Genomic DNA, 8374 nt, shown 5'->3' on the forward strand with positions numbered 1-8374 from the left:
ATTTCAACCCGTTATTCGTGGCGACTAGTTAATAATATTTCTCTGTGCCGGCCCACCCTTTTCATGCATGTAGTGCCTTGGGTCTACTCTTAGGGGTATAAGCCCAATGTTTGCCTTCCCCCAGCAGTCTGCGGCCTCCCTCACTTGTTCACCTAAGACACTAAATCCCCCTTACGGTACCCTGCATCCCTGCTTGGAATCAAAGAACTTTAAACATAGGTAATTTTCATTTTCAATGTTTCCTACTAATGTAATCAGAAATTTGGGGACTTTAAGTGTCAGATACCAACTCAAACTCAATAACAAAGAAAGAAGGAAGGAAGGGAAGGGGGCAGCGGGCAGTTACTGGTCAGGGTGGTTTGCAAAATCCAGGCATGCATCTGGCTCCAATCAGGGCTAGGTCAGGGAATTGGAGGTTAGCACGACACTATCAGTCACCTGGGTCTATCTCCAGGGGCCAGGAACCAGGAACCAAAACATGTGGTCATGTCTGGAAGCTGGAAAAAAAGAAACCGGTTCTCCCCTAGATCCTTCAGAAGGAGCACAGCCCTTCTGATACCTTGATTCTAGCCGAAGAAACCCAGTTTGGATTTCTGAGCTCCAGAATTATGAGATGATGAATCTATTCTGTTTCTGCCATTTATTTATGGTAATGTGTTATAGGAGCAAGAGAAAACCAGTGAACTTGGCTCGAGCTTTTTCTTTCCTGTAAAGATTTTCACCGCCTGCTCGTTTAGATACTTCCCACCATCACACAGAGAAGGTGAGGTATGTGTCAGGGCCAGCCACATCGCCATCCTACTTTGCTGGGAGGGATAAAAAGTTTGAAGTTCTTTTTCACCTCACTTGTGTTTTTCCTCCTGCCCGCCATTTTCAAGGCTGACCTATGCACCCACCAACCCTTGGATCTTCTCTGTTAAAAAAAATGTATTCTGCTTAAGTTGATACAAATGCAGCGTCTAAACCCCAGGACGCATGGTGTAACCTCAAGAAATGTTAATAGTATTCCATCTTGCCTCTTAAGAACTGAACTATCTTTGGGGCGCCTGGGTGGCTCAGTTGGTTGAGCTTCTCCTTCAGCTCAGGTTGTGATCTTACGGTTCATGGGTTCAAGCCCTGCGTCGGGCTCCGTGCTGACAGCTCAGAGCCTGGAGCCTGCTTTGGATTCTGTGTCTCCCCCCACCCCTGCCCCTCCCTCAGCTCACACTCTGTCCCTCTCAAAAATAAATAAACATAAAAATCTTTTTTAAAAAAGAACTGGGCTACCTTTTACTTTCTTGTTCTCTGTAGAAATAGACTTCATTATTTTTTCCTTCTTCTCATACTTCTCTCTTTTTGTGCATTTGTTGGTTTGTCCATCCTTTAAAAATGTCTCCTGGCTGGGAAATCCCCAGTTTTCTGCATAGACCTGCCCCTTACATGAAGAAAGGCAACTCTCTTCTTTCAGCAGTTGGGGTCAGAGCTTCTGAGACATACTTTGCTCTTTTCTTTTCTTCTTATTTTTAAGTTCTATTTTTAGTTGGGGAAGGGCAGAGAGAGAGGGAGGGAGAAAGGATCCCAGGCAGGCTCTTCACTGTCAGTGCAGAGCCCGATGTAGGGCTCGAACTCATGAGCCATAAGATCATAACTTGAGCTGAAACCTAGAGTCAAATGCTTAACCAACTGAGCCACTCAGGTGCCCTCTTTTCTTCTTTTTAAGTACCCACATCCAATCCCTCCAGAAGTCCTGTTGGTTCAACCTGGCTCTCGTATTTATCCAAATCTGACCCATTTTTCACAACCTCCTCGGCTACCACCGCGATCCAAGCCAGGTTTTGTCTCTGGCCTGAATTATCACGATTCTTCCCCTCCTGCTGTCCCTTCGCCCACCATTGCCCCCAGTGCTATCATGAACTCAACGGGCAAAGTCATCCTTCAAAGTGTGAATCTGGTTCTGGCATTCCTCTGTTGAGTCCTCAGAAGGAAGCCATGGCCCCATAGTAGGTCACATGACCCCATGCCGTTTGTGCCTTCTCTCCTTACCTGACTTCCTCTCTTGCTTCCTCTGCTGTGGCCACACAGTCTTCCCTGTTCATTACAGAACACACTAGATATGCTTCTGTTTCAGGGTGTTCACTCTTGTTACCTTGTCTTCTCAGAACGTTCTTCTCTCAGATATCCACTTGCGCTACTCCCAAGGCTGTGCAAATGTCCTGTTGTCCCTGATCACCACGTTTAAAATTCCTACCCCTGCCACAGCACTCACTTTGTTCTGAACCTCCACGTAACTTACTCTTTGATCATGTTTACTGCCAGAGCACCCCACTGAGACATGAGCTCTGGGAGAACCAGGGGCTTTGTCTACTTCCTACGGACAACTGTTTCCCCAATACCCAGAACAGTGCCTGGCATAGAGGAGACGCCAAAACTAAATACATTTCTGCATTCTACACATTTCTCTGGGGCAACATCTTACAATTTTATAACTTCAGCTCCCATCTATATACGCTGAGTGTGGCCCAAGGCTGACACCACCATCCACCCAGATGCCCAAATGGAAATTAGGAGTCACCGTTTCCTTCAGCTCGTGAATGTTCGTTTGCATCCCTCTGCTATGCCCAGCACGGTGCTGTAAACCTTTGCAGCCGAAAAGGAAACCATCCTTGCCCTCATGAGCTAATAGTCAAAGAGCTCATCAGAAAAGAGAGGAACCCTTGGTGGAGAAAACATGCACATTTTTCCAGTTTTCCATGTGGGAAGGGACCTTTTTGTGCCCCAAGATTAAAGGAGAGTAGTCATAATGACAGTAAAATCAGTGTTAACTGCAATATTAGCAAAGTCCCACACTGCACTTACTGTATGTGGGGCTTTCCGTACATCACCCTGAGTACAGATCGCGGCTCACGGAATCCTCTAGAACGACCCTATGATGGGGTGGGATTACGGTCCCCGTTTCATGGGTATACAAGACGAAGGGCAAAGAAGTTACAAGCTTGTTCAAAGACACAGGGGAAGTAAGTGTCTTAGTTGGATCTGAATGCAGACAGTCTGGTCCCAGTGTCTAAGTCTCAACCATTAGGAGAACAATTCACTCTCTTCCTCCTGACAGTAGGAAGGAAAATGGCATCAGGCATTTGAGGCTGAGAACATTCTGATTTTGCCTTTTCTTCTCAGCTCCTCCGGCGCAGCCCTCAAAGGCTCTGCTCTGCTTGCTTCTGGTCTCTTGGAGCATATTCTCTCTTCTCTTTCCAATCCGGCTCAATGGGGTGTCGTTGCTTTTGGCAGTGGCTAATTTTAATTCTTGCCCTATCTGCTTTCCAGCACTTGTCCAACCAGTTCCCGGTACTTGATCCTTCCATTTGAAATATTCAGTGTGGTCTTATTTTCCTGCCTGGACTCTGACCGATGCAGCGTCACACTGTCTCTGATTCTCACGAGAACACTACCTTCTGTGCATGATTATCCCCACTTTATACTTCAGAAAACCAAAGTTCGGATCCATTAATCCTTCTACTTTTCAAGGTCCTGGACTTGATTCAGGATTGGCTATTTCAACATCATGAGATGATGGTTGGCGTTTTCAAATTAAACATTCAAGGACTTACTGACTCGACGCTGGATGTCTCACTTAAATCGTGACCCTTCGCAGCTCTGTTGTTATCTTCGAAGTGTTTTAACATTCCACATCGTTTTTGTTTAAATTTCATCGGTGGTAGGATATCTTCAATCTGTCAATCTTGGAAGGAATATGTGTGCTTAAGAAAAAAAAAAGTTGATAGAGTTAGATCTTGAATAAAATGATCTTATTACACTGGAAAACATCATTGGAATTAAACATGATATAACTGCGGAATGACAAAACCTCATTTCCTGTGAGATGCTTGAATTGGTTCTGAATTCATTTACTGAACTCCAGTTAAGCAGTTAAAGCTGGGGTGGAAACACTGAATTACAGAGCCGGTTCCTAAAGAGAGAATAGCCCATGGGGTTTGAGCAGAGTTATTTTTATTTATTTATTTATTTTGTCAGAAAGTAATTTGAAGGAGACAAAATTAATGTTAATGCGTGCTTGTTAAATACTAGGATCGCTCTGTGTGTATGACAGAGCCGTGTCACCGGGGCACAGGGAAGAATGAAAAGGTGCACGAACTTGATTTGGGTTCCAGGCACAAGTTCCCAGGATGCCACAGTGGAAAATACGGGAGACAAGCAAACATACAATTAAGTTGTCCAGCAGAGAATCATCTCATCCTGCCTGTCAATCCTCAGCAGCCGTGCTTGACGCCCACGATCTTACTTTATTAAAATGTCATTCTTTACCTACTCTTCAGGAATTGTGTGCTACAATTAATCTTTCTTAGGGATGCCAAATTAAAAAAGCAAGCAGAAAGGGTATTTGGCTTGGTTTCCTTAGCAAAAAGATGCAGCTTCCACAGTCACGATGCCCCGGGAATGTTTGGGTGCCAACCCACCTTCTCTTCTCAAAAGCGTCAGGAACACAGTGTCTATTTCAGTGCTGCTGAAAGCGACGCGTCTTTATTAACCGCCACCAAGGCGCAGCTTGCGCAGGGGAGAGAAACCAACTCGCAGATGAACAAAGACGAGAGGATTGGGCAGAGGGAGGAAGGAGCTGGCTCCTTGGGAAGTGTCTTGCAACAGCAAAGTGGGAGGACAGGGATGAAGACAGAAATGGCAGAGAGGATGAGAGGAAGAGACCACAGAGCGACGCTGTGGATGTCTTGGGTGTATTTCCCAACAATGAGAACAGGCCACGGAAGTTCCCTGTATCCAGAGAGACAGAGCTGGGAAAAGTGGATACTGGGTGGGAGAAAGGTCGGATTGGGAGGCGATATGTCGTGGGGAAGGCTCGTTTTCTGGCTTTGGAGGAGGAGCGTGGGCTGTTTGTGGGAAGGTGCTGATGGGAGGAGAGAGCATTTAAAGCACATTCTGGAAGAAGCACTAAGGAGACACAGCCTAGGGACTCATACCTGAGAGATCCCTCGTGGACACAAGTCCCCAGACTAGGGAGCCCATGGTCCTGTCATGTCCTTCAACTGCCCACTGGCCATTTTGCACTGACACAGAGCAGATGACATGTATGAGGGTCTCCCCTGTGCCCCTCCCAGGCCTGATTTCAGGCCTTGTTTATGGACTGTACCGATAATGACTGGCCAGTCGCAGGCCATACTGATTTTTATTCCAGGTATCGCTCCTGTGTAGTACATTTTCAGGGACAGTCTAATAACTCACCAAAGAGGTGTTAAAAAGCAACTGAATCATTCCAACTAGGTGCCCCTGATCCTGTGTAATGTTGTGATATAATAAAAATATACATTTTGGTCTTCCTTTCAAGTTTCTGAGATAGCGCTGAGTGATAGAAGGTGAAAGGAGCATTTTGTTGTTGTTGTTGTTCTTTCTGACAAGCCCCTTTCAACCCCACCAAGTTTATGTTAATAAGGGGACTTTTGGAAAGGCCCTATGGATGAGGGGCTGGTTGCCATGGGAACCAGCCATTTGCTTAGAGGTGATGAGAGGATTGGACAATTCAGTCCCATCCCCACTGGGGGAAGGGACAGGGTGGGGTTGACCTAATCACCAATGACTAATGGCTTCATCAGTCATATCTAGGTATTGAAGCCTCCATAAAAACCCTTACTAACGTGGTTTGGAGAGCTTTTGAGTTGATGGATACCTTGAGGTTCTGGGAAAGGGACCCACCCAGAGAGAACACGGAAGGCCTACACCCCTTCCCATGTACCTATGCACATCTTCCATTTGGCTGCTCTTGAGTTATATCCTTTGTAATCAGTCAGCAGCAGTAAGTAAAGTGTTTCCCTGGGTGTTGTGAGCCATTCTAGCAAACTATCGAGCCAGAGGAGGGATTGTGGGAACCTCCGCTTCCTAGCCCATCAGTCAGAAATGCAGGTGACAAACTGAGACCTGTGATTGGTGGCTGAAGTCAGGGGCCATCTAGTCTTGGAGGACTGAGCCCTCAGCTTCCGGGGACCGTGCTGACTCCCGGCAGTTAGTGTCAGAATTGCTCCGTGTGAGGAAAACACCCTACACGTTGGGTGTGAGTAGAGGAAAACCGGCATTTGCCTTTGCTGGGTAAGGCCTCCCTGCCTAGGAAGTCAGAATGGATGCACTGCGACTCCGCTTTGACCCATCGCAGAGGCGCAACGGATCCCTGACAGCCAGACTGAGCCGGAAGAGCACGCAGGCATGGCCAGGCACCTAGCGATTTTGACAGCTACAAAAGCTCTGTCGTGCTAATGGGCTTCTCTTAATGCAGAGAGATCAGCTCTGCAATTTGCTCAACAGCCCTGGGCCAGCTTTGCGGAGGCCTTATTGTTCCCACTCAGGCCATGCAGACTGCAAGTTGGAGCAAGGGTGTTCAGTAAGTACGTCTGTGTGAATAACCCTTCCAGGGCTCCCTGCTCTCCAATTATTGACTGAGGCAGCTCCCTGAGCCTGGATAATTGCCTATAGAAAGCATCAATGCCGATAATTAGAACTGGCCAAGAGGCAAACGTGGCCTCTGAGAGTGACCGTATTGGCCTTGATACCTATTTAAGGAAAATTCAACTATGTCTCCATTGCTGTGGCACAATTTTTCTCTCTGAGTTTAGGAAAGTGCGCTTATGGCGCCTGGTTTCCCATTTTCTCACTCTGGCCCCATCGTTCGGTATCGCTCAGGGCTGCCTTGTCTCTCTCAAGTGCACTTGATTCCCGAGAGCAGCGTCTTTACTCCCTACCTCCACGTTTCCCAGAATTGGTTGTCTTGTCAGCAGAGGGGCATGAGTGGGGGCTCCGGAGTCAGACGGCATTGGGCCCGGAGCCCGGCTCTGCCCCTTACAAGCTACATGACACAAGGAGAGTCACTCGCCTGGAGGTGCCTCAACGTTTCCATCTGTACAATGGGGTCAGGACAGTGCCGCTAAATCGTAGGGTGTTGTGAGGATTAACGGAGTTAATGCAGGTAAAGTGTGCAGGACGATGCCCAGCTCCTAGCAAGCAAGCCCTCCGTAAATGTTAGACGCTCTTTCTCCAAAAGTTGGGCTTTGCCTCAAAGGCTTTATTGTAGGCTTGTTTTAACATGTACATTTCAATATAGTTTCAGGTACGGTGAGGCCAACAGATCCGGAGTCAACCGTCTTTAAAACAACAGTCTGGTACCTGGCCCTAGGATGGTTAGGGCAGATAACTAGTGGCCCAGAGTATAAGAGCCCAGTGGAGGAGGTGGTCGGGATGTGGGTTCTGGATTGCATAGTTAGCATATGGAAGTCTTGCACACAGAAGTCGCTTACTGTCTCTAAGGGTAACAGCCCTGGGAGGGGCAGTCTCTCCAGGGTCGGCCAGGCCTGCAGGTGAGAGCATCAGAAATACAGAAAATAGAAAAGCATGATTCATACAAGTCTTTCCTTATAGGTGCCCCAAGTAAGAAGGGGAATCAAGGAAATCAGCCCTCTCCGTGTGCCCACACCATAGTATCGAAGAACCTCAGGAAAACCTTGTATCGAAAACCTTGTTTTCTCTCATCTGAAGTTCATCCCTCGGTTTGAGAGAACACCTCTCTGCTTTGCTGCTCTGCTTCTGATCCCAGTGACTGAAGGGTTAGTATTCACGAGGTTGCAGTTGACGTCTAGTTTCAGATATGTTTGCTTCAAGGGAAGGACCCATTCTTCTGCTCCTGGACTCCAACCTCGCCTTCAGGGATTTAGTCTCGTTCCTCTCCTCTCGATTTCTTCACTAGCGCAAGAGTGAGCTCATGAAAATGCAAAATTCAGCACGCTATTCCCTTGCTTGAAATGCTCTCCTACGGTCTTAAGGAAATGGCCGACACTCTTAGCTTTGGTCTACACAGTGGGCTGGACCAGGGCCCTGCCTGCCTCACCAATACCAGCCGGTACTGCTCCTCTCCTGACCATAGCCTGCCCTGGGCGACATTGACTTTCCTTCCCTTTTCCTCATGTGCCGCTGTTTCTATTTGCAGACCCTTCTGTGTATCGTTTCTGACACTTGAAGATATATTCTTACCAACCGACTCTGCACATTCACACTGCAGACTTTCAGAGACCTTTCAAAACTCAATAATCCTTCAGGGGAATCTTTTTGGCTCACCCGGGACCAGGTCAGAACCTTAAAATTCATTTCTATGGCACCCCACATTTCTACTATATCATTGTTTAATTAAATTGTTAAATTCTTGAAGCCAAGATTACATTGCATGTGAACTAACCTGAATTTAAATTAAAAAACAATAAAAATAAATAAAATATGAGCAAAGATAAAAGAATTATTAAATTTATAAATGTTTCACTTAGAGTTTTTTAAATGTCTGTTGGCTTATAAATTTTTTTAAAGTTTATTTATTTTTGAGAGTGGGACAGAGACA

The sequence above is a fragment of the Neofelis nebulosa genome, chromosome 14 (genome assembly GCF_028018385.1).
Source record: "Neofelis nebulosa isolate mNeoNeb1 chromosome 14, mNeoNeb1.pri, whole genome shotgun sequence".
NCBI lineage: Eukaryota > Metazoa > Chordata > Mammalia > Carnivora > Felidae > Neofelis > Neofelis nebulosa.